Source organism: Saimiri boliviensis, chromosome 1, assembly GCF_048565385.1.
Source record: "Saimiri boliviensis isolate mSaiBol1 chromosome 1, mSaiBol1.pri, whole genome shotgun sequence".
In the NCBI taxonomy this organism is placed as follows: domain Eukaryota; kingdom Metazoa; phylum Chordata; class Mammalia; order Primates; family Cebidae; genus Saimiri; species Saimiri boliviensis.
Genome location: NC_133449.1, coordinates 23991789 through 24017503, shown reverse-complemented (window position 1 = coordinate 24017503; position 25715 = coordinate 23991789). Strand labels below are relative to the sequence as shown.

Genomic DNA, 25715 nt, shown 5'->3' with positions numbered 1-25715 from the left:
ATTTTGACTAGGATTATACAGTACACACAGAACAGTTTGGGGGAAGGTGACACCTTAGTATTTAGTCTTCTGATGCATAAACACAGTGTCTCTCTCTATTTGCTTAGGTCACATTAATTTCTCTCAGGAACACTTTATATTTTAAGTGTACAAGTCTTAAACATCTTTTTTCAGATTTATCTCTAAGTATTTCATCATGGCGTTAATTTTTATTTCAAATTCCAAATGTTCATTGCCAATATACAAAAATATAATTCATGTTTACATATTGATATCCTATCCTACAATCCTGTTTAAGTCACATATTACTTCTAGTAGCTTTTTTTTAGACTCTATTTGTAGATAATCATGTCATCTGCAAATAAAAATTTACTTCTTCCTTGCCAATCTGGATGTCTTTAATTTCTTCTTCTTCTTTTTTTTTTTTTTTTTTTTTCATTTTATCTTACAGATTAGAACCTCCAGTATAATGTGGAGGAGAAGTGGTAAAAAGAGACATACTTCCCTCATCCCTGATTATGGAGGGAAACCATTTAGTCTTTCACCATTAAGTATAATGTTAATCTGGAGGTTTTTCATGAATATGCTCCATTTATCAGGTTAAGGAAGCCCTCTTCTTTTAATTTGCTGAGAATTTTTATCTCTATTTCTAATTTGCTGAATTTCTATCAAATGCTTTTTCTGCATTTATTGAGATGTGCATTTTTTTTCCTTTTTAGTCTGTAAACATGGTAAGATACATTTATTAATTTTTGAATGTTAAACCAATCTTGCACTCCCCAGGTAACCCCAACCATAATGTATTATATTTTATGTATTACTGGATTTGATTTGCTAAAATTTTGTTAGGACTTTTAAAATACATATTCACTCAATAAATGGTTGTTATTAGTAGTTATTTTAAATGAGAAACAGAAAACAGGAACAAAAACACATGGTAAGAATATCTACACAAAATACATACACTTGTAGACAACTACCAGAAGGAATTATGTAAAAATTAAAAGAACATAGTGGAATCATGAGTCACATTCCAAAATTCTGATGCTATTACTATATTACCATTTCACTAACTAAAATTCTAAATAATTCCCTTCCTAGTTATAAATCCTAGCAAATTATCATAATTATCACTAGAAACACCCAGCCATACTATCTCTACCACCCTGTGCCCTAATACCAAGATAAAACTATCTTAAAATGAAAAAGTTAGGAACAACTAAGCTTAATGACAACCACTTCAAATGTGTGCTCTGATGGCTTTGAGTTAAATCTTCCTAAGAATAACCTCGTTTCCAATATTCTAACTCTAATTGTTTGAGCCAGATAAATAAATACCTGTATGTCAAAGACATGTGTGCTAGGTAAACTAGCCTTCTAGTTTCCATGAAAGGAAATCTCACAGTGGCAACAACACCTTGTTGGTGTGAGAAACCTCAGCTCCAGATAAGGGAAATCCAAGAAGGACCTGGCTGTGAGAAAATCCAATGTGTAGCTCCAGGTACAAATGAAATGCACTTGCTCAGAAGGAGAAAGCAGGTACACATTGGCTCTTGGAAAAGGGTGGGTGTGTGCAAACAGAAGAGCAGTGACAAACAGAAGAGATTCCACACAGAATGGAAGAGAGAAACTGAAGGAAAAAAAGACTCTCACGGCAGAAAATACAATATAAAAAGTACAAATTCAATTCTCTACCAGAGCCAAAGTTTAAAAAAAAAAAGTGTGTAAATGGGGCAAGTTTAAGTCAATAGGAAAACATGCCTGTAACCAACTGAAGAGAGTATACACTTGCCTTAAAACATTCAAATTCAACATGTATTAAGATACTGAGTAGTCTAAACAAAATGCGGTGTGTGTGTGTGTGTGTGTGTGTGTGTGTGTGTGTGTGTGTGTATACATACATATACATATGGTTGAAGAGAAAGCATAGGACAAAACACTGTTATATTGATATATTTTTAAAAAGAAAAAAAAAGCTGGATAGAAATAGGAAAGTACACTGGTATGAAGGCCAGAGAGGCAATTTCACAGGAATGGGTATAACAGAGGTATAAGAGAGAAAGTGAGAAAGATGACACTAACATGTGGGAAAGGACAGAAAAGGGTCAATATCAGACTAGGAATTGAAGGGGAGAAAATTCTTAATCTCTATTAATATATTCACTGACATTTCATTAGTGTGTCCATTAGCTTGGCTCAGTTAACAGTAGCAACATATAATTCACGTGCATTTACAACTTAATGAACTTTTGTCTTTGCTCCTCCCCTCAATTTAAAAAAAAGACAAAACCTATTTATATTCATAGAGAGAAAAAATTATTTCATAGGTCAGGATCCCCATCACTTGTGCCTTTATAACATGCAGAGCGAAGCTCAGCCTATGCAGCCTACCAAGCACCCAGCATACAGGAGTCAAGTCGCTAGAGTGACTGTCTGCTGGCTGAGCTACAGCTCTTCCTTACTAAGAGCTTCTGAGGCGCTGACAGAGCAGAAGTAGAACTAAGAGAGTAATGTCTTTCTTGAAGAAGCTTCACTGAGGGCTTCTGTTTTTTGTTTTGTTTTTAACTCCTGGTTCTATAAATTATAGACTAGCATTAGGAGAAAGAACTGAATAAAGTTATAAATCTAGACCAGACGTCCCCAAACTACGGCCCACGGGCCGCATGCGGCCCCCTGAGGCCATTTATCCAGCCTCCCGCCACACTTCAGGAAGGGGCACCTCTTTCATTGGGGGTCAGTGAGAGGAACACAGTATGTGGCGGCCCTCCAATGGTCTGAGGGACCGTGAACTGGCCCCTTGTGTAAAAAGTTTGGGGACGCCTGATCTAGACTAACTTTAAGAAGTCTACCAGATTAATAGCTTTTGTTTAGGGACAGTACTATGTACAGGTAGTTATTACTTACTTTACTTGCTTTAGGGGTTTTTTCTCTTTCCCATTTCCCTAGTTTCCGTAATATTTCAATATTCCTTTCATAACTTTAGGCCAAAAGAACCAATCAAGAAAACAAGACAACCTTCCTCCAAGTAATATAACATGAATCACTTTTAATCACTCAAAATACCAAAAGAAGAAATAAATTATTAAAAGGTTGCCAAAGGCTGGGCACAGTGTGTCACACCTGTAATACCCAGAACTTCGGGAGGCTGAGGCAGGAGGATTGCTTGAGCCCTGGACTTTGAGACCAGCCTGGGCAACACAGTGAGAACTCATCTTTTAGAGATGAGTTTTAAAAAATTAGCCAGACATAGTAGTGTGGATCTGTAATCCCAACTACTCAAGAGGCTGAAGTGGGAGGATTGCTTGAGCCTGGTAGGCAGAGGTTGCAGTGAGCCGTGAATGTACCACTGCACTCCAGTCTGGATAACACTGCCAGACCCTGTCTCAAAAAAATAATAAAAATGAAAATAAATAAAAGGTTGCCAAAATAAACGTCCCCAAACTAGGTTGTTCCTAAAAGCACCTTTAATAATTTAGGAATGTCATATGAAACATATGTTTAATACAAAATTTTTGAAAATAAAAATAATCTCTTTCAGATAAGTTCTTTCTCAATGCTAAATTAGATTAAACAACTTTGATAACTTATTCTGATGCCTGGAGTCCAAGCAAAGGTCATGATTTAATAAGCACTCTTCTGGCTCATACATTTGCTTCTTAATCCAATGAATCTGTACCATCTCTGTCTTTAAGCTATTGATAATTAATGTAATTTTATTAATTCTGCAAATTTACCTGACATTCATTATACTACACTAAACAATATTTATTTCGAATTAAATTATTCTAGTTTTTTTGTTTTTTAATTGGAATCTCGCTCTGTCACCCAAGCTGGAGTGCAATGGCACGATCTTGGCTCACTGTAACCTCAGCCTTTCAGGTTCAAGTGATTCTCTTGCTCAGCCTCCTGAGTAGCTGGGATTATAGGTGCCTGCCACCACACCCAGTTAATTTTTGTATTTTTAGTAGAGATGGGGTTTCACCATGTTGGCCAGGATGGTCTTGTACTCTCCTGACCTTGTGATCTGCCTGCCTTGGCCTTCCAAAGTGCTAGTATTACAGGCGTGAGCCACCACACCCAGCCTCCTAGAAGTCCTTAATGTCAAAATCTTAAGCCATATAAATGTATCTATTTATATGTTTACTTTTTTCTTTTTCTTCTTCTTCCTTTTTTTTTTTTTTTTTTTTTTTGAGACACTCCACCCTGTCACCTAGGCTGGAGTGCAGCCGCACAATCCCCACTCACAGAAGTCTTGACTCCCGGGCTTAAGGGATCCTCCTACCTCAGAGGCACACCACCAACATAACCAACTCATTTTTGTATTTTTTGTAGAGATGGAGTTTCCCCATGTTGCCCAGACTGGTCTCAAACTCCTGGGCTCAAGTGGTCCGCCAGCCTCAGTCTCCCAAAGTGCTAAGATTACAGTTGTGAGCTGCCACACCTGGCCCTATATTTACATTTTATTACAGATTATCCTATGCTTATTTTATCTCTTAATAATATTTATTTTAGGCCACAATTGCCAGAGACTCACTTTACTTGCTTACATAGAGCTTAATCAAGTAATATATAGGTAATGAAGACTATTACCAATACTTGTGACTCAGAGATAAAAATTTGCTATTTTTCAACTAAACTGGTCAAATGAATTCTGGTGGCCTTATATCAGAATAAGTTAGTCATAGATCCTGAGCCACACAGTACCAGAAGCCTGTTCATTTGATAGAATAAATGTTTTTTACACATAGCAAGTGCTTCTAGAGTTGGCTGGAGAAATTGCTGAACCTAACAGCTGCTAACCAGGTAGAACCTTATGAATCCATTTTAGATAATGCTAAGAAATGGAAATGTGAGGAATGTAAAACTCTCACACTCTGAAAGTAATGATAAATTGGTATACTTTATTAAATAATGTCAAATTTTTCTCCAAAGTTGAATACGCATATACTTTTCAATCAGTGATTCCAATCCTATGTGGGAGCACATACACTCTCCCTCTCCTTACAAGCTCTCTATAGAAACACACATATGTTCACAAACAGTATGTTTAGGAATGTTGACTACAGCATTGTCTAATTATAAAACATGGAAATTACCTAATAACCACCCAGAGGAGCATGAGTAAGTAAATCGTGATGTAGCCATGAAATAGAAATTGCAGGAAAAAGAACGAGGAAAGAAAAAAGGGTACTGTAAGAGCGTATTGCTGTATAATATGTATTTGAGGCTTAAAGCATGCAAAACAATTACATTATGTATACAAACAAATATATTCAGAACAATGTTTCCTCTGGGGAATGGGGAAGGGGTAAAACAGGGTACACAAAAGTTTAACTCTACAATGTTTTACTTATTTAAAAAAAAATCTGAAATGAGACAAAATGTTAAGATCTAAGTTGGGCAGAAGGTACACAGAATGATTTTTCCACTAGTTACTCTTTTCTGCATGTTTGAAATATTTCCTATCAATTCAGGATATAAAGACATCTGAACTGGGTGCATGCTAACAAATAGCTAATAGCTGACTAAGTAAGTCCAGCAAAGAAGTACCTGTGACAGAAGGCTGTTTTCACAAGCCTTACTTTCATCTGTGTGTGCCAGAGCCATATGTACCCATACGCACAAATCATTTAATCACCCAACACTGACAAAATGAAGGAATTAACCCCCGTCAACAGAAAGGCAAATTGAGATCAAAGAAACTGGGTGTTTTGGCTAAGGTCATGTAGCCAAAAAGTCACAGAAATGAGTCCAGATCTGTAGGTGCAAAGCACATTTCACAACTGTAGTGTTTCAAAGGAAGATGCACTTAGAAATTCTTGTTAGAGAGGGGTTTCACTGATAACAAACTCAAGATGAGCCCCAAAGACAGTATGGCTTCCAATAACAGCTTAATTTTGGGTTATATGAAAAGGAAAAACAAAACAAAACAAAAAAACTATCAGCCAATTACACTCTGTACCACTCTGCACATAAGTGAAGTATTAAGTTTAATTTTAGACTATGAGTTTTAAGAGGACCTTGATAAAATGGGTATTCATTACCATGGGCAACATTCCAGCTGAACAAAAGAATAAACTTTCTAACCATTAGTGCTTTTAAAAACTGAACTGAATTGCTTTAGGAATACAAGCATTTCTCCTACTACACTGGTGGATATAATGTTCTCATTTAATCATAAAACACTGTGGGTTTTCATGCAATCACCAACTCTCTTTAATTTAAACTGCTATAGACTAAATAACTCATTAAAACTACTGAGTTCCTAAACCCACTATAAAGTTATTTATAAATAACTTTTATTTATAAAATGATGTTTGAATAACTAAGATTTCTAAATGTAACTACTGTATTATAGTACAACACACTTCAGTGAACTAAACACCTCTAAAACTGTTCAAGAAGTTAAAAGCTCTTCTGCCACAGATGTGGAGGGGGCTCTACTCCAGTAAAGAGATTCAACTGCATGATTAATAAACTTCCTCCTAACTCTCACATTCTACGATAAATGCAAAAGCTGGAATAGTTTTGGTACAGCAAATACTCATTAGAAGGGAGTCGAAGGTGAAACAAGTGAAGTAGCAGAATCATATACTGATTAAACTATTATCAAGTAAGGTGGAAACTGAAAGTGCTACTGATGTATATATTTGGCAGATAATGAGCTTTTGTCCCTACTGCAAAAAGAACTGGGACCTAACTCATGCCACATAGAAAAATTAACTAAAAATAGACCAAAGACCTAAATATAAGCACCAAAACTATAAAACTCTTAGAAGAAAAAGACATAATTTTTTGTGACCTTGGATTAGATATGGCACCAAAAGCATAAGAAGGAACAAAAACAATAAATTGGACTTCATCAAAATTAGAAACTTTTATCCCTCAAAGAATAACTACCAAGAAAGTAAAAAGACAAACTAAACGCTGGGAGAATGTATTTGCAAACCACACATCTGATAAGCAACTTGCATGCATAATATATAAAGAATTCTTACAATTCAATAACAAAAAGACAACCCAATTTTAAAATAAGCAAAAGATCTGAAGAGACATTTCTTTAAGGAAAATGTACAAATGGCCAAAAAGCATATGCAAAGCTGTTCAATATAGTCATTAGGGAAATGCAAATCAAAATTACAGTGAGATGCCACTTCACCAGAGGACGTGGAGAAATCAGAACCCTCATACGCTGCTCGTGGGAATGTAAAATGGTGCAGCCACTTTGGAAAACAGTTTTGCAGTTCTCACAATGTTAAAAGCAATTATCATATGACAAAGCAATTCATATATTCAAGACAAATAAAAACATACGGCCATGCAAAAACTTGCACATGAAAAATCAGGGAAGCATTATTCTTAATAGTCAAAATGGATTACAGTGGGACAAGTACTGATACATGCTACAACATGGATGAACCTAAGAAACATAGTAAGTGAAAGAAGTCAGACAAAAGGTGAAATATTTTAATTTCATTTATATGAAATATACAAAATAGGCAAGATAGTAAGTAGATTAGTGGTTGCCTGTGGCTGAGGAAGGGAGGAATACGGAGAGACTGCTAACAGGCATAAAATTTCTTTCTGAGGAAGCAAACAGTCTGAAACTACATAATGGTGATGGTTGTACAACTGTGAATATACTAAAAGCTGCCAAACTGTACACTTTAACAGGGCGACTTATGGAATATGATTTATATCTCAATAAAATGGGAAAACTTTCTTGGGAATATCAGAATGAAATACTAGATATTTCGCCATAGTAAAGAGAACATGGCAATAAAGTCCCCAGAGTAAGAAAAGAACTGCAAGAAGCAAAGTACCAAGAAAATGTGTCCAGGTTAAGCCCTAGGGCTTTCTGATAAACACATTACCAAAGTTTAGCAAAAACAAAGTGCACAGCAAGACACAGTGGCTCACGACTGTTATCCCAGCACTCTGGGATTACAAAGAGGCTGAGGGAGGAGGATCACTTACAGCCAGGAGTTCAAGACCAGCCTGGGCAACACAGGAAGAACTCATCTTAACAAAAAATTTAAAAATTAGCCAGGCCAGGTGCTGCATGCTTGTAGACCCAGTTACTTGGGAGGCCAAGGTGGAAGGGTCACTTGAGCCCAGGAGTTTGAGGCTGCAGTAAGCTATGATCATGCCACTGCACTCCCATCTGGGGAAAAGAGCAAGACTCTTGTCTCTTTAAAATAAAATAAAATAAAAAAGTGTAGCCAGCTGTGGGGGCTGACCCCTTTAATCCCAGCACTTTGAGAGACTGAGGTGGGCAGATTACTGAAGGTCAGGAGTTTGAGACCAGCCTGGCCAAAATGGTGAAACTCCCGTCTCTACTAAAAAAAAAAACCATCTGTACTAAGCCTACATATATGGCAAATAGAGTAAAACCAAGACATCATTGTTCACCCAGGGACTCTTAAGCAACCTCTGATATGCAACATTTACCACCTATAAAATCTCTATCACTGTCAATTTTAACAAGTGAAGAAAACACTCCTGCATTTCAACAGCAATAGTAATAGAAATGAAAGTTAGAAAATGACCACAGCGTTCTTTCAATTCAAACTTTTCACTGTCACTTAAGTCACAAGCAAAGCCTCCATCATTCACCTTTCCTCATGGTCATCCCAGCACACTTCTTACTTTAATATCTATCCTATTTGTCAAAGCATTTTCACAAACAACACATAATTAACCTACAAGGTAAATAAGGCAGCTATTTGTAAATATATTTTTACAGATATAGAAGAACAAAGTGATTATGAGCACAAGATCAGAGTAAAGCATGGCTTGAATTCCCTATTTCACTATTTCTTAGCAATATGGCCTTGGACACTTTAATTTTTCCGAACTGCAAAAATAAAGATGATAATGGCTGGCTTACAGGGATTGTTATAAAGATTAGATTATCAATGTATATAAAGCACTTAGCACATAATCTGGTACAAAACAAGCACTAGGTGAATGGTAGCTGCTGTTGTCATTGTTGCTGATTTTGTTGATTACGTAAGATCAAACAGCTCCTACACAGAGGAGCCAAGACTGAAACCTAGATCTTCTTGATTCCACACAATATTGCTTCATTCTCACATAGTCACACCAGGAGTCTTAATTGTACAAAGCAGACTCTATCATTTCCAGACAATGCCTCCCCGTTTTTTCCTAGACAACATGGTGATCACTTTGGGATTTTAAGAAGTAAAAGCCAATAGTGATACCAACAACCACTAACATCACAAAAGATAACCAGAGATTTTGTGTGTCTCACAATAGCATCTATAAAGTTGTCTTGCCCTCCCGCCCCCCAAAAATTAAACCTTAATCAAGCTTCTACATCAAACTATCGATTTACAGAATATATAGAGGGCAAATCAACATGTTCAGCTAAACTGCAATCCAGACTGCAGGAAATTCTATAAGACAACCACCCAGGTTCTTCAAAAGATAAATTACAAAGGAAAAAAAGGTGGGGGAAGAGGGAATCTATAAATTTTTTAAAAGACTTGAGATATTTCATTCATTAATTTTTTTTTAATTCTCCCCCGCAAAAAGGCAATATCAGTCCCATGTACATCTGCTTGGGGTAGTGAATATGCTAATGACATAACCAGAATATTCAAGAATATTTTAGACTTTGGGACATTCCTTTTTTTTTTTTTTTTTGACCATTGCAAATAAATTAATTAATGTTCTGGCTTGTAAAAGAAAGGCAATAACAACGCATACAGGTTTTACTCTGCCTATGCTATAACCTAATATAAAAGTCTTATTCTGAAGAGTATTCTTAAGACTATAGGTTCACAAGGCTTTTTAAATAAGCCCCCCTTTTTCTCCCCAAATCTTTAAGAGATGGCTGGAGGAAAAAGTCAAAGAAAAAAATGAGAATAAAAGTCATAATTATGAAATGAAAATTTCACAATTTTCTTTGTAATTAAAGCTTAAAAGAAAGCTCACACCATCAATAGAACTAGCTGTCAAAGGGAACCTTCCCAGAAGTAACCTATCTATGATATGATTTGAGATATCTTGATAAAAAGTATAGCTCCTCCTTGTCATGAGGATGTAGCTAGCTTGAGGTAAATTAGATAAAAATTAATCTGAAATTTCAATATGAGCATATGCTGTAATAAAATTACTTGTTTCCATATTATTCCAAAAAGGATTTGAGACTGCTCACAGGGTGAATTAGAATTAAAAAAAGAAAGAAGAAATTGGGCACAGAGAAAATAAGGGCGGAAAATAAGGTAAAGTCAGAGGTAAGTTTACCACACAAACCATATGCCACAGGTCCTATTCAGTTATAAGAGAAGGAACACACATTTGACTCTGAGTTTCCTTCCAAAGAGAGAAATAACTATCAGTTACAAAAGTTATGATGACTATGTAACACAAGCAAACCAGCTGGTCAAAGGAAACACAGTGTTTCCTGGTACCAAGACCTGGGAAAAAAAATTACTAGATAGATTCTAATGACGATGATGATGATGATGATGATGATGATAAAAAATATAGCTCTGAAATGTTTATAGCACAAAGAAATGATATATGTTTGAGGTGATAGATATCCTAAATATCCTGATTTGATCATTATACACTGTATGCATGTATCAAAATATCACATGTACCCCACTAGTAGGTACTATTTATTTTAAACATTAAAAAAAAAACGAAAACAGCAGCTCACCTTCATTGTATATATTCTGGACCAGGCATGCCCTAAGCATTTTATATGTGTAAACTCACAAAATTCTCACAAACACCTTGTGGAGATAGGTACTATCATCCCTAACTAATAGATGAAAAGGCTGAAACACCAAGAGGTTAAGCAACACGCAATTAGTAGCAGAGAGAGCCAGAATTCAAGCTTGGGAAATCTGGCTCCAGAGCCCATACTCTTAACAGAGCCCCCCATTTAGAAAGCTGTCTCCCTTTGGATATAAGTATTTGCTTCCAACTAAAGACAGTATTTGCCCATGATACATTAGCTCATTTTATGTTCAGTCTTAGTCCTCCAGAACAGCTGCTAATAGTAACAGTAGTACTGTAATAGTAGCAACAACATCAACAAGGACATTGAGATAAAGGAGATAATATTCTCACAAGAATTCTACAAGAGGAGTACTAAATTTCATAAAGCTGTTTCTTTTAATAGCTCCCAATAAATGTTTATTGCATTACACTAAAGAACAATTCTATAAAAGCAATTCTATCCCAGTCTAAAACAATGCAATCAACATACACTCTGGTATTCTGGCCTGATCCAAGTAAAAACTGATTATTTCTAAAGCAATGGATTGAATGTGTTTTAAACAATTCTCAAAAAATGCTGTTTCTGACTACTAGATTTTTTATAAAAATCAGGCAGCAGAGTATGCAGATACATACTTGCTAGAGTGAAGCTATCCCACACTGCCAATTAGAGGTACTATACATATTTCATAGTTAATCAAATGCAGTCAGGTGAATATTCGCTTATGAAAATTAAGGAACCTAACCACTAAAGATGTCTAAATAGGCTGCCAACCCACCTCTCCACGGAGGTGAGCCAAGAAAGTAGCATGCCAAAATTTTCCTCTGAAAATGATTCTGAACCTGCACCAATGGACAGTCAATTGAGTCCCAAAATTCTATAGCTTTCAAATGCTGTCACAATGATTTTGACCCCAAAAGTTCTCAAAGCAAGAGCTTCCCAGCATTAGCTCAGCCATAAAATTACCTGAATAAAGCAGCCATAGAGCATCCAACTGAGAAAGATGTACCCTCAGCTAACTAAATGAATTAGGCAGCATACAGGGTTATTAGATATAAGCCAATTAAATGCCCAGGGGTATCTGTAAAAAAAAAAAACTTTAAATATACATACATAATGTAAGCTTTAGAGTAGCACATCTCATATCTTTCTGAAATAACTAAGTAGCAACGTCAGCTGTCTACCAAGTCCACTCCTAGTTAGTATAAATATAACTACACCATAGGCATATTACAGCTAGGAAGTAATAGTTTTAAAAAAGACAAGTACTTCAATGTGAAAGTGAACAAATATGAATAGGACAAACTTAAGAGGAAAAAAATCTAATATACAGTAAATATTTAATTTAATAAGATTATCAACATTATCAATAGTAAGGGAACTGCAAATTATGTTATACCATTTTCACCCATCAGATAAGCCCAAATAGAAATGACTGGTAACATACAGACTTGATAAAGATGGGGGAAAGCAGCAACTATTACTTGCTCTCAGTAAAAGTTTAATCTGATAAAGCCTTTGTGGTGACAATTTGAAAAGACATCAATGTTTTAAATGTACCCAATAATTCCATGATTGTTATCATAAATATGCAAAAACAAATACAAACTAGGATGTTTACTGAAACACAGTTTGCAACAGCAAAAAACTGGACATCTAAGTCCATAAAAAGAGAGATAGTTAAAAAAAATTACAGAATATACATCCAATGTAATGCTATACAACCATTAAAAAGATAAAATGGCACCTTCATATTTTGACATAGAAAGATTCTCATGACAGGCCAGGCGCAGTGGCTCACGCCTATAATCCCAGCACTTTGGGAGGCCCAGGCAGGTGGATCACAAGGTCAGGAGTTCAAGACCAGCCGGGCCAACATGGTGAAACCCCATTAAAAAATTAGCTGGGTGTGGTGGCAGGCGCCTGTAATCTTAGCTACTCAGGAGGCTGAGGCAGGACAATCGCTTGAACCCGGGAGGCAAAGGTTGCAGTGAGCTGAGACCACACCATTGAACTCCAGCGTGGGCGACAGAGCTAGACGCTGTCTCAAAAAAAAAAAGATTCCCATGACATTAGGTTTTTAAAGTCATAACAACTCATAAAGTATGATCCTATTTGTGTGTGTGAAAGAGAAAGAGCACGAGGGAGATGTGCCAACAGGGGTAAGGATTAGGGAGGACTCTTTCAGTTACAAAAGACAGAAACACAAGGCAAACCAGCACAAGCAAACTGGGCAACTGATTAGTTCATTTAACTGGGAAATATTCGGTGGATCTAATATAAAATGCAACTGGATCCTGAGGCTCCAATGGCTCCCAATGCTCTTGCATTCAAGCCATGTGAGAGTGAGTGTGGTGTGTGAGTCTGTCTATGAGAGAGTCTATCTGTCTCAGTCAGTTCTGCTTTACTCTGTATGCTGGCCTCATTCTTTCCTATGGCAGATGGGCTTCCTTCATGGCACTCTCTTTGTTAGCTTAGCAACTCCAATAGGATGAACCTGTCCTTCATCCAATAGGTTTTTCAATCTCAAGGAAGGACTCAACCTGCTTAGGTCATCACATGGCCACCCATCAGCAATCACTGTGTCCAAGAGAATGGAGTATTATGACAGACCAAGCCTAAATCACATGCCCATTCCTTGGGCCAAAGGGTAGGATGCTGTGACTTAAAAAAATTTAAAAGAATGGAGGGAGAGGTGTTTACTAGATAACCTAAATTAACAGCTGCCATTAAAAAAAGTCTTCATGACAGAGACTTTCACTTTTTAACTCTATATACTTCCATTTCTTTGAATTTGTTATTAGAATGTCATCATGTATTTTATATGGTTCATTATTCAATTTTAAAAGAAAAAAACATTGGAATATAGTCAGAAAGTCTAAGGTTTAAAAAGTTCAGGATTGATGACTTTAGGAACAAAACAGCAGGAAAAAAACATGTCTCATGGACAAATAAGGATCTAAGCTTTCTAGTTGTTCTGCACATTAGGCCAACATCAATAGCTGGCCAACTATTTTAACCACCACCCAGTAGTCCTTAGCAAACCAAGCATTAGAAAGGCAAACAGAGAAACAGGTTTTAATTAATTAGCAGTATGTTGATAACAAGGGGAAAATGACCTCCAAGGATACTAGAGATATTTTGTGAACTCCTCAGACAGCAAAAGTCTCCAAAAGTATCTAAAAGCCCTTTATTCTCTCTTTCATTTTTCTTACCCTGTACTCTTACCAGTTAAACAATATAGGTAGGAAAGTCTGAACCAGGCGTACTGAAGCTAAATATTCACTTTCTGTTTCAAACATCCACTCTAAGGATGGTGGCAAACTAAAACAATTTATAATACTTAACCCCTAAAATAGACACATTAGTAAAATTTCTCCTTTAATTGTCCCAAAGGCTACATTCAGGGCCTGTAAGTTCCTTCCACAAATAAATTTAATAATAAAAATTCCATTTAGATTGACACATAAAAGCAATTCCTCTTTTCTTCAGTAACTCCAAGTAGGGACTACCAATTTTGGTATTCATTTCTAAAGAAAATCAATTCTGCTACAGCGCTCACCAAATATTTTACTGCTCACCAAATATTCATGTTTGGTGCTCACTAAATATTTATGTTCCTACCCATACTTCCTAGCCCCTTAAGTAGTGCCCTATGACTACTTTTAGCCAATAAGAAGAATTGATGTGGGTCACCTTAGGGCCAAAGCCACAGTAACCAAGGAGGCTTCATGTTCTGGATGGTACACCAAACCTACTTTATTAACTACAAAACTCATTTTTCATGTTCCATGGGACTACACCATAAGCAACATTCCAAAGCTCACAAATCAAATTCAAATCCATTTCCTCTGAAACACCTACCCAGATCATATTAGTCTCCTAGTATCATCGGTAACAAACTTACGAATATATACTATGGGTAGAGCATTATAAAAGCACTGTGATATAAACAAACTAGTACAATAAATAGTCTCTATCCATTATAATTTACAATCCAGAAGGAAAGGATACACATAAAAACAGAGACAGGTAGCTGGGCACGGTGGCTCATGCCTGTAATCCCAGAACTCTGTGAGGCCGAAGAGGGTGAATCACCTGAGGTCAGGGAGTTCAAGACCAGCTTGGTCAACATGGTGAAACCCCATATCTACTAAAAAAAAAAAAATTAGCTGGGTGTGGTCGTGCACATTTGTTATCCCAGCTACTCAGGAGGCTGAGAAAGGAGAATCTCTTGAACTCAGGAGGTGGAGGTTGTAGTGAGCCAAGATCATGCACTAGACTACACTCCAACCTGGGCAACAAAGCAAGACTTCATCTAAAAAAAAAACAGAGACAAGCATACATGATAATAAATTTCAATTGAGTGCAAGAAACAGTAAGTGCTAGATGAATTTCCACATCTCAGTTAAAAACTAGGCCATATACTCTCATGTGACATATTTTGTATTGTTGTATATTATTTTTAAATTCATGTATGTATGATTTATAGCAAATGAGACTCCCTTACAGGTCTTATAATCTCCTTAAAGAGCAAGAATCCTAAATAAAACCACTTTATGGTGCCCCATATTATCAAACAACAGGTATTCAATTAAAATTTGTATGTTATTGTGAAGAATGTGTTGAAAACTTAAAACGGAAATGTTGTAATCCTCAATACATGAGGAATTTGTATTTCCATCACTGTTAAGACAGAGGAGGCCAGGCACGGTGGCTCACGCCTGTAATCCCAGCACTTTGGGAGGCCGAGGCAGGTGTATCACGAGGTCAGGAGACCAAGACCACCCTGGCTAACACAGTGAAACCCTGTCTCTACTAAAAATACAAAAATTAACTGGGTGTGGTGGCAGCCACCTATAGTTCCAGCTACTTAAGAGGCTGAGGCAGAAGAATCGCTTGAACCTGGGGTAGGGGGCAGGGAGGTTGCAGTGAGCCGAGATCATGCCACTGCACTCCAGCCTGGGCGGCTGAGGAGACTCCATCTCAAAACAAAAAAAGAATACACAGGAAAGAACACAAGTTTTTCTGTCACTCATGACGGGTAGAGCTCTACATTGGAGAACAATGACTCACCAGGCTACTCCAGACTTTTGAACATATCCCTTTACAGCCAACTTATGTTGTAGAACAACACATTCTCCAAGCAATATCAGATTTCCAATTCAATTCCCAAAATACCCTGAAACTAGTCAAGAAAATCCCTAGTTTATCTGTGAGTATTCCAGGAACACACACATATATGCACATACGTGCACACAAGTACATATTAACACCCACGAAAGGTCTGTTTCTCTAAGTAGCATTATGATTTAATCAATATGACTTGGCAAATATTATAATATCTATGTGTGTAAGGCACTGCAGAGGACAAAATATAAAACATAATTCCCTTTTGCTATTCTCACACCCTAATATAGGAGACAGCACACATGAAAACAAAAAATGTCATAAGGTACAAGGTCTTACATATAACGTACCAAACAAATAACAAGGAAATAAATACTGAGAGTTTATAGAAGGAATTCATTACTTTTAAAGTTTATGGTCTGAACACAATAAGCAAGGTGAAATCTAAGTTGAGCTGTAAAGAATAGACAGGATTTCAAGAGGCATAGACTAGATTAAGGGAGAACATTCCTTGGAAAATAGCATATAAAGAGGTAGAAAAGTCCAAGACATGTTTAGAGGACCAAAAAACCGACAATTTTATTTCAAAACACAATTATTAGGAGCAGACTAGTGGGAAACCAGAAAAGGCGGTTGGTGCCAGACACTGGAAAGCTTTAAATGCCAGGCTAAGGAACAATTTATCTTGACACTAATGAGGAACCACTGAAGGTTTTTTAGTAAAAAAGCACATAAAAGTAAAACTTAGGATAATCATTCCAAATCAAAATATGGGACATATGAAGAAGGAACTCACTGGGGAGTGGAACCATTTTGGATACTACCTCAATAATTAAGCCCCAAAAGAAAAAAAGAAAAAAAAAGAATAATAATTAAGCCTGAATTAGAATGATGTCAGTGAGGAGAAAAGAGCCAACAAAACTTGCCAAGTGTTTTTATTATATGTTAAATCAGACCTAAGGATTCTAGAAAGCTGAAATTCACATGCTAAAGATAGGTCAGAAGCACAACTACTGTGAATCCCAACCTACCCAGCAGGGATACTTAAAAGTGAAGTGAATTGAAACTGGGCTCTTTATATACCTTCCTGTCTCTACACCGACACAATTAAGTAAACTCTTTTTAATTGGGGGTTAGGGAGACATAGGTGGGAAATAATATATATAAAAGCAGCCAAGTGATGGAGGGCCAGGTAGTTGTGCAATAAACAGACAGAAGTCAAACACGTGTAAAAGCCAGAGGCACTGCAATCAGATCTATTGCAAAGTGGAAAAACAAACTGCACGTTCAGATGTATCCATCAAGCTTGTCAAGAGGGTACATTCATCCATTCATTGGATGAATGGCGTTATTGAGGTCCCAGTCCTCAAAAACACAGATCCTAAACCTTTAGGGGAGGTCATGGACCCTTGCAGAAATTTGGTAAGCTCTAGACCCTCTGTCCAGATAAACGTATAGACTCACAAAATTTTACACACAATTTCAAAGTGCTAACAGATCCCCTAAAGCCTATCTAGGGGCTCTTATTCTATGAACCCCAGGTTAATAACTTTTGGTAAAGAATCATGATAACCATTTTCATCAGATATCTCACCGTTTAAGAGTTTTTGAATATGAATCCATTATAAGTATACTTATTTATAATTTTTACATATTGTATACCAAATCAACAATTTATGTACACTTAGCATACACAAAAATTGAAATTAAAAAGAATATTGTAGCAACTAAATTTTTAGACATTTATTTTTCTTAGTGATGACATAAAAACTTTCTGTTCTTCCTAACATTGTGATTATATTAATACCACTCACTACTTTTGGTGACAGCAATGTAACTGAACATGGTTTTTTCCTTTTTTTTTTTTGAGATAGAGTCTCACTTTGTCACCCAAGCTGGAGTGCAGTAGCACTATCTCAGTTTACTACAACCTCCACCTCCCAGGTTCAAGCAATTCTCCTGCCTCAGCCTCCGGAGTGTCTGGGACTACAGGAGTATGCCACCATGCCCAGCTAATTTTTGTATTTTTCAGCAGAGATGGCATTTCACCATATTGGACAGGCTGGTCTCGAACTCCTGACCTCGTGATCGGCCCTCCTCGGCCTCCCAAAGTGCTTGGATTACAGGTGTGAGCCACTACACTCGGCCCAGTTTGTTATTTTTATATCTTGCTTTCATACTTTGTAATATAGCAACTTGAAGGTCTAGTTCTAAATTTGGTAAATTTTTATAATCTATAACTATTTTATTTGGTTTTAATGGTTATCATAGCTGAAAAATATGACCTCGCAAAGATGAAAGAAACCAAAAGAAGAAGAACTCCATTACTGGCTGCACTGAATAAAACATGATATTCAATTCCAATCCCATTCACCATTTATGCAAAGGTTTTTGCTAAAATTCAGCTAGTGCATTTCCATATTTCCTGATGGCAATCAGTTGTTCTTATAAACTAATCAGATGGCATTGCCTTTTAGTGTTTTCAGCAAATGGGCTTAAAACCACTAACACTTCTTTAACAAGATTTTTATACAGGTTAGAAAATTCTGTTTCCAAGTTCAAGTGTACATATAAAAAAGCTCTTAAAGTTAACACACATAATTTTCAGCAATTAAATCCCTTAATAGAAATAATTTTATCCATTTTCAGTATCCTTTCTCTACAGCATTAAATTTTTGTTGTTGGTCTGAAAAGGCAGTTACTTTTTGAATCACTGTTAAGAACTTACCCTATTATCTCAAAGGTGCAGATCAAGTAAGTGTGTTTATTTGCTAGGTAACATACCACTTATAACCACATGTCACAGAAAGTGCTAACAAACTTGGGACATTTGTCTTTTTGTGAAAGAAAATTGAGTAAGTCATCTTTAGGTTAGATCATTCTTAACTCCTCTGCCTCAAAGTGAACAGTTAATCTCTATGAAATAGTATAAAAAAGATCTGTGTAAGTGATCTCTACTGCAAAATAAAATAGTGTTGACTCTACTATTTAAAATAATAAATCTAAAAATCCAGTCACCCAAGCCCCTGTAAACTACAAACCACCACAACAGTCTGAAAGTGAAGAAATATCCTCACAGAACTCTAGTATTTCTTCCATTTCCCAGATAATGTAATGTTAAGAAATGCTGCGCTATAAGTGCCTGGGCTCCCAAGGGTTAAGGCTCTTCATCAGTGCCTTCCAACTGATTTCCTTTGTTTGCTATCAAAGTTTAAGGAACTTGTCTTTAAAGGTACCCCGATTACATTGTATCGTCTCGGAATTACTACCAATTTGGCAAAGGACATACCACAGCACATTCAGGGACACTTAGTTATCTTCGACACTGTTTCCTTCGTGTAACGTTGGCTAAGGGTATCAGTCAAATAAAAGACAGGGCTGGAACAAGGTCCAAGACTTTTCATGACACATCCTGCCTTAAATCTGTTTTGGAACATGGCAAGGCATAAATAAATCAGTAAAATAAATCGTGAACTATAAATGAGAGCCAGGGGATTCCAACTTGGATGACCAATCTCATTTATACAATCAGATACACTTATATTTATACAAAGACACAACATTTTTACACTGAACAAACAAGTCCACTAACATCATCTTAAAGAATGCCAAGTGATAATACACTGTTTAAAAGAATATCTACTGCTTTAAAAAAAAAAGTCAATGGTATGAAATATAAGATAAAATGGGTAAGAAGTACACTAAGAACAATATAAAGCACATTTAGAGGGCATGAAATTAGACCTGATAAACAAAGGGTCATAGAATGATGCTGGAGAACTGCTGGAATATTGGAATCCTGGTTGGTCCAAAATTGATCTATATATTTAATAAATTCAAATCAGCATCTAAGAATCACTGGGAGCTTAAAATATTTTTTAAAGTTGATGGCAGATTTGCCTTATCAGTAACGAATTATAAAACAGTAAGGAACTACCACATATTAAATAGATAAATCTATTTTTGGAAAAAAGAATGTGGAATCAGAAAAAAAGGAGTATAGAAAGTTAGCACATCAAAATGTAGACTTCAAAATAGTGGGAATTATTAAAACAAATGCGTTAATAAATCATGTTGGATCAACTGGCTAACTTTTGGGCAAGTATCATGCAATACGCGTATCTCGCATCGCATGTAGGTTAAGACATAATTCATAATAAAAAGGAAAAAATTTTAAAAATTGGAAAAAGTATAAGGCAGTGAAAAAAAATTTTGTACTAACTTATATTCAAAAAATATATATAATCTGTATTTAAATATACATAAAAATGAGTGAATAAGTTCCCAGTGTGGGTAAGCCTTACATATGGAATCATTTCAAAAATCTCAAATATAAAATTTGGGGTATAAAACCTGCCAAGAAAAGATCCACGTAAATTTGGAACACTGACATTTCTCATTTTCATCCAGATCGACATACTTACTACATGCTGCTCTCTACCACCTCTCTCCATTAAAATCTACCAATGTCTTGTTACTACACCTAGACTATCTGCTTCCCTCTCCCACTTCAGCTGATGCCACACTCCTTGCACTTTCCCCTGCATTACTCCCTGAATAGCCTCAAGCTTTTCTGTCTTTTCATCTTTGCTATTTAATCTTCCTGAATATATTGTTCTCCTTGCCCCTATTCTTAAAGAAATCATCCCCTGCCTTCAATGCTTTTGTCTACCACCAAGCCCTCCATAAAACTTGCCCTGATCTTTCTCAAATGAAAATACAATAATTATTCCCTCTCCTTGAATGCTCAAAGTACTGTTTCAGGACCTGTCTCATAGGACTCACCACGTTCAATTAGTATTATAGATATTTGTCTGTCTTATCACGTCTCTCAGGTCAAAATCTCCTTAAGAAGAGGATCTATATCTTATCGGTTAATTTCTCAATAACCACTATCTTTTTACAGCACAGCACCTTGAACAAAGTATGTACTCACATAACTATGTCTTGAACGAATGAGTAGCTACTTAGAAATTCAATTACAGACTACCTGTACCATTTAGAATGGAGAGGGAGATATCAGACATTGCAGAACAAACAACTTTTTGTTTCCTCCCAACAAATTCACCAAAGTAAAGCCAATATTACAGATACAGATACTTTCAAAACTCAAGGACATTTCATCCTTCAACTATCTGGTCAAACATGATGTGATCTCCTTATATACATACAAATATTCACAATAGAATATCTTCTGTTAAATAATCAAATCTACGATTGATAATAAAAGTATGTAAATATTTTAGCCATACAGGCAAACTGAAATTTTAAGATAAAATCAACCATTCAAATTACAAGTGGAAACACAGAGAATGACCAAGCAATTTTTCCAAAAAACAAACACAAAAACAGAGCGCACTAAGCTTTAGCTATCTAAATACTAATAAAATTTGAGGGGCAGAATTTTATTGCTAAAAATCCAAAACCAACCAAAGATAAGCTTACCTGGATAGAAGCACCAAAGAACCGGCATTACTAGTACAAAAGGGAGACCAGAAACAGCACAAGAACCTTAAAGTGACATTTTCATTAACTGGTATATATGGCTCATGGGTCATCAGAAAGGAACAATACTGCAGGAATCTCCACAACACCTGTACTCAAGAGAAAGTAAGTCCAGGAAAAAAAAAAAAAAGTATAATGTGACCAAGAGTGATGAACATTCTTGAAGAAAAGTCAATTTAAAGGTATGAATAGGATTTCCACTCAGCAGGCTTGAACTCAAATGTCATCCCTAACACCTACAAGCTGTGCAATCTTACACTAGCCACTTAATTTCCCTGATCCTTGTTTCCTCATTTATAAAATGTAATACGTATAGCTAGTACAGTACCTGGCTTAGAGACAACACTCAATAAATTTGCTGACTATGAATGAGGACCTTACAAAAAAAGCAGGTACTTTTGTAGTTTTTGAGAGAATTACCTTAATTAATTCCTGATTAATACTTTTTTACAATATTTGAGAGCAAATTTTGGTCAAAAAATAAAAATGTTCCTTTCCTACTAGCTTACACATTACTCAAAAGCTTAACAAAATTCTTGTAATTTAAAATATCTTTGTAATATTGTAACTTTCAATACAAAAAGTAACTCTCATAAAGAAACCCCATTCCCAAATACATCTGCCTGGACTTAGTCTGCTCAGCTGTAATATTGATGTATATATTAACATTTAGGAGACTGTCCTAAATGATCATTTAAGGTTCTTTTACTCTAAATGTTGTGGTTGATGGCATATCAAGCATTTTCCAATCTGTTTAGGAAAACCAATCAACATGCACTAAAAAGATAATCTCTCTCAAAAGAAGGAGAGAGAAAGAGAAAGAGAAGTTAATTATATAGAACAGAGTAACTATAAGAAAGTGATAAAAATCAAGCTTTCTTGAAAAAATACCAGCTTTGATGCTGTTTTTGAAGGTCACGAGAACATAAAGGAAATCCAATTTAAATAAAGAAAATGGAACACGTAAAAGCCAAGATGTAGATATCTGTGATCATCATAAGATTTTCTTCATTTGTGTAGTACTTTACAGTTTGTAAAGCATTTCTGCATATGCCATCTACAGCAAATTTTCTGGAATGGGAAATGAAAGAATCAGTTTAAATGATTTATATTTGATAAGTCTGTACAAAGAAAGTCTCCTCTGAAAACAGTAACATAAAATTTTAGAAGGGCATTTCTTCAGCATTTATGTGTACGATAAATTAGAGAGGCAAATGCATGCAAGCAAACAGCCATAAACCTACAAATAATAGAATTTTAAAACAAGAAGAAATGTGAAATTAGACCAATATGCTCATTTAATGATAAAGAAACTTAGGCCTACAAAGTCAATGTGACTCCCATTACTCCATGTGCAAATAACAAGAGGACCAGATTGTAGAACCAGAAATAAAGGAAAAACTTTGAGAAATTACAAAGAAAAGAAAGAGAATTTGGTGATGAATTCGCTAATGAAACACCCATTGTTAGCTAGCATTAATGTCTACATGCCAATCACATGCTAAATATATTTAATAATTTAAAGATTACAATATGAGGACATGTATGTTACTTCAATTTTAAATATAAAAACTGAAGTTTAGTGTGCTTAAATAGCTCAAGGCTACATCAACTCAGTATCTGGAAGAGTCAGGACACCTCTGTCCATCTGAAGTCAGAGCTCCATTTCTAAAACAAGCTTTAAAATTGCCTCACAATTATAAGCTGAAAGGGCAAAAATGAAGCATCACTCTAGAAAAACTGGATAATCCAGTGCAATTAGAAGTCTGGTCCTGATAATGGGTGCATTTGGCTTCTGTGCTTGCACCTATTTTTATGAGTCTGGCCTGTCTGTCCCTAATGGTCAGGTCAGTGCTATTCAGTCAAACCAAACATCCCTGCCCTCCACACACTAAAACACACTCCCAGAAAGCGGTAAGAACAAAATATATCTAAGATGAGGGTGATGACTGAACTCCTCGAGTGACTAGAGCTTCTATTTTGGCATAAGCTACTTATCTTTTAAATGTGATAACCATATTATGCTTTTCTAAAAGCCTATCACTCCAAGGAGCCTCAAAAATTCTGTGTTGCAGATGAGGTTACGGGAAGAAGTATGGATACAACTCACTTTACTTGAACTTATGGAATTGGACTTACATGTTGATATCAGTGTTTTATAATAATTTCCCTATTCAGCCATGTATCCTGGAGATATATATAACAATCATTTCTATACGCTACATTAATCCAAATACTATGTCCACAAACCATTTTCCAGAACTAAGCTACAAAAACAAATCTGCATCTCCTTATGAAATTAAGCAATCAAGAATGGTACCTAGTTGCCACTAGGCCATTTTATGACCTCTGACACCAAATGTTGAAAGGCACAATGTCTAACTAAAACAGAAAGAAAAGGGAAGCTTTTAAATGACTAGACCTCACCTTCAATGTTTAGAACAGACGCCTGTCCTTAGTTGCCAGTCGCCAACAGCTAAACTACTGGTTAATCTGGGAAAGAAGCAATTTTAAAAAGTCCTTTCCTACAGTCTCGTCTTCCCAAATGGATAGGAAAGTTACATAAGACGGGAAGAAATGTATTTGGTTCTGCAGCCCAGATCAGATAGTGTTCCGACATCCAACTCCTGAAACACATGGATTTCACCTGATCCCACACCCACCACAGCATCCAGCACGTGCAAGTAATGCAAAATGGAACTCTCCAAAACATTTTTGGACCTCTGCCAGGAAAGCAGCTGATGGTCCTTGGAGAATTTGTTATAATCATATTTAGAAGGCAAAAACCACTGCCAAAACAATCGTGAGAATCCCAGGGCTCTCCTATGCTCCATGACTTAGATTCTACTACATATTATGAGCTTGTATTGACCTCCCACACATGCTCTAAAATGAAAACTATGTTAAGCCACATGGCTTAAGGCCACCCAACTCCATTAAGATATGCAACGTAACATTCAAACAATGTGCGGTCCTTGGAAGATGCAGCAAAAGAGACAAACTAAAGTATGAAACAGGTAGTATCTAAGAGAATGTCTATGAAATTGATGGCAACCAAGAAGGGAGAACTAAAACGTCCTTGAAAAACAATTATAAACCAGTCCAGTATACAGTCCAATATAGGGAAAAGAATTTCAAGAAATGCTCAATACCCTCTCTCCACCACTCCACCTTTCAGCACCTCTATACCACCCTCATCACTTACTCAACATTTAGTCCTTGTGAGGACTGCTCACGGGATTAGCAGGATCAAGAGGACATGCAGAGAACATTCCATTCTGAGAACATCTTTAAATTATTTAGGCTTGTTTACCACCCTTCCCTATAGAGTAAAAGCATGAAATGTCGCCAGCACTTTCACAATATACACCAGTTAGCACCATAGCAACCCAATCTTCTGCCCACCAAAAGATTAACACATACACAGAAAACAGGAAATTCAACAAAAATTAAAGTTTGACCTTAGACTCCCTCAACAGTTAAATGTCTGAAGTAGTAGCAGTGTCTTTACATCACACCCACTTCATGTCACCCTTACAGCTTCCTGGCATAAGCAAGATCTTGGGATTATACAAACTGCTGCTTCTGTTTCCAGCCCAGATTTCTAGAAACGAAACCCTGAAATTGAGGGAGAAACAAAAACAAATGTTGGCAGAAAGAGGGAGGAAAAAGCATTGTCTATATAATCCCAGTTTAAGTGAAACAATCACCATTAGTTCCATCAAGCACTTCCCCCCCCACCCAATAAAACCACTTATCCAAAAATGTAGATCTAAAATACTCTCTTGGTTTAAAACACACAAAAAAGGCAATTTAATAGGCACAATCCTAAAGATTCTCTAAGAGAAATAAGGAAGAGATCAACTATAAGCTATGTAAAATCACATTTTGTACCTTATAAAGCAAACTTCAACATTGTTAAATAAATAACCAGTGTAAAATATCTACAAAAATCAAACTAAACACCTGTTCTTCTAATCAGCAGTCCTCTATTTTCTCTCTAACCCATACATTCCCAACTCAAACCCTCTCTGTGACCCACTGTTACCAAAGCATAGAGTCTGAAGAAACAGAAAACCTTTCAGACATTCGTTCACAAAACCAAATTAGATCTTTCCACAAAGTACAAGAGATAAAACTTCCATTTTATCTAATTTATGGCAAATAGTTCAGGAACACCTATTTGTTCAGCTGAATCAAACCCCACTGCTACCTTTAACCCAAAACTATTTCTAGTTCAAGAGCCAAGAGACCCAAGCAAATACTTTCTTTTCACATTATTCTCAACATGAAGAAATCTGGCCCCTTCCTACTACATCATAGC

The 25715-nt window shown here is 36.2% G+C and overlaps 1 protein-coding gene across 1 annotated transcript in view; it reads right to left on the bottom strand.

Annotated features, from left to right (window-relative positions):
* The window catches only part of LOC104652530 (uncharacterized), a 147013-nt gene that overhangs the window by 116423 nt on the left and 4875 nt on the right, over positions 1-25715 (bottom strand). The window lies entirely within an intron of this gene.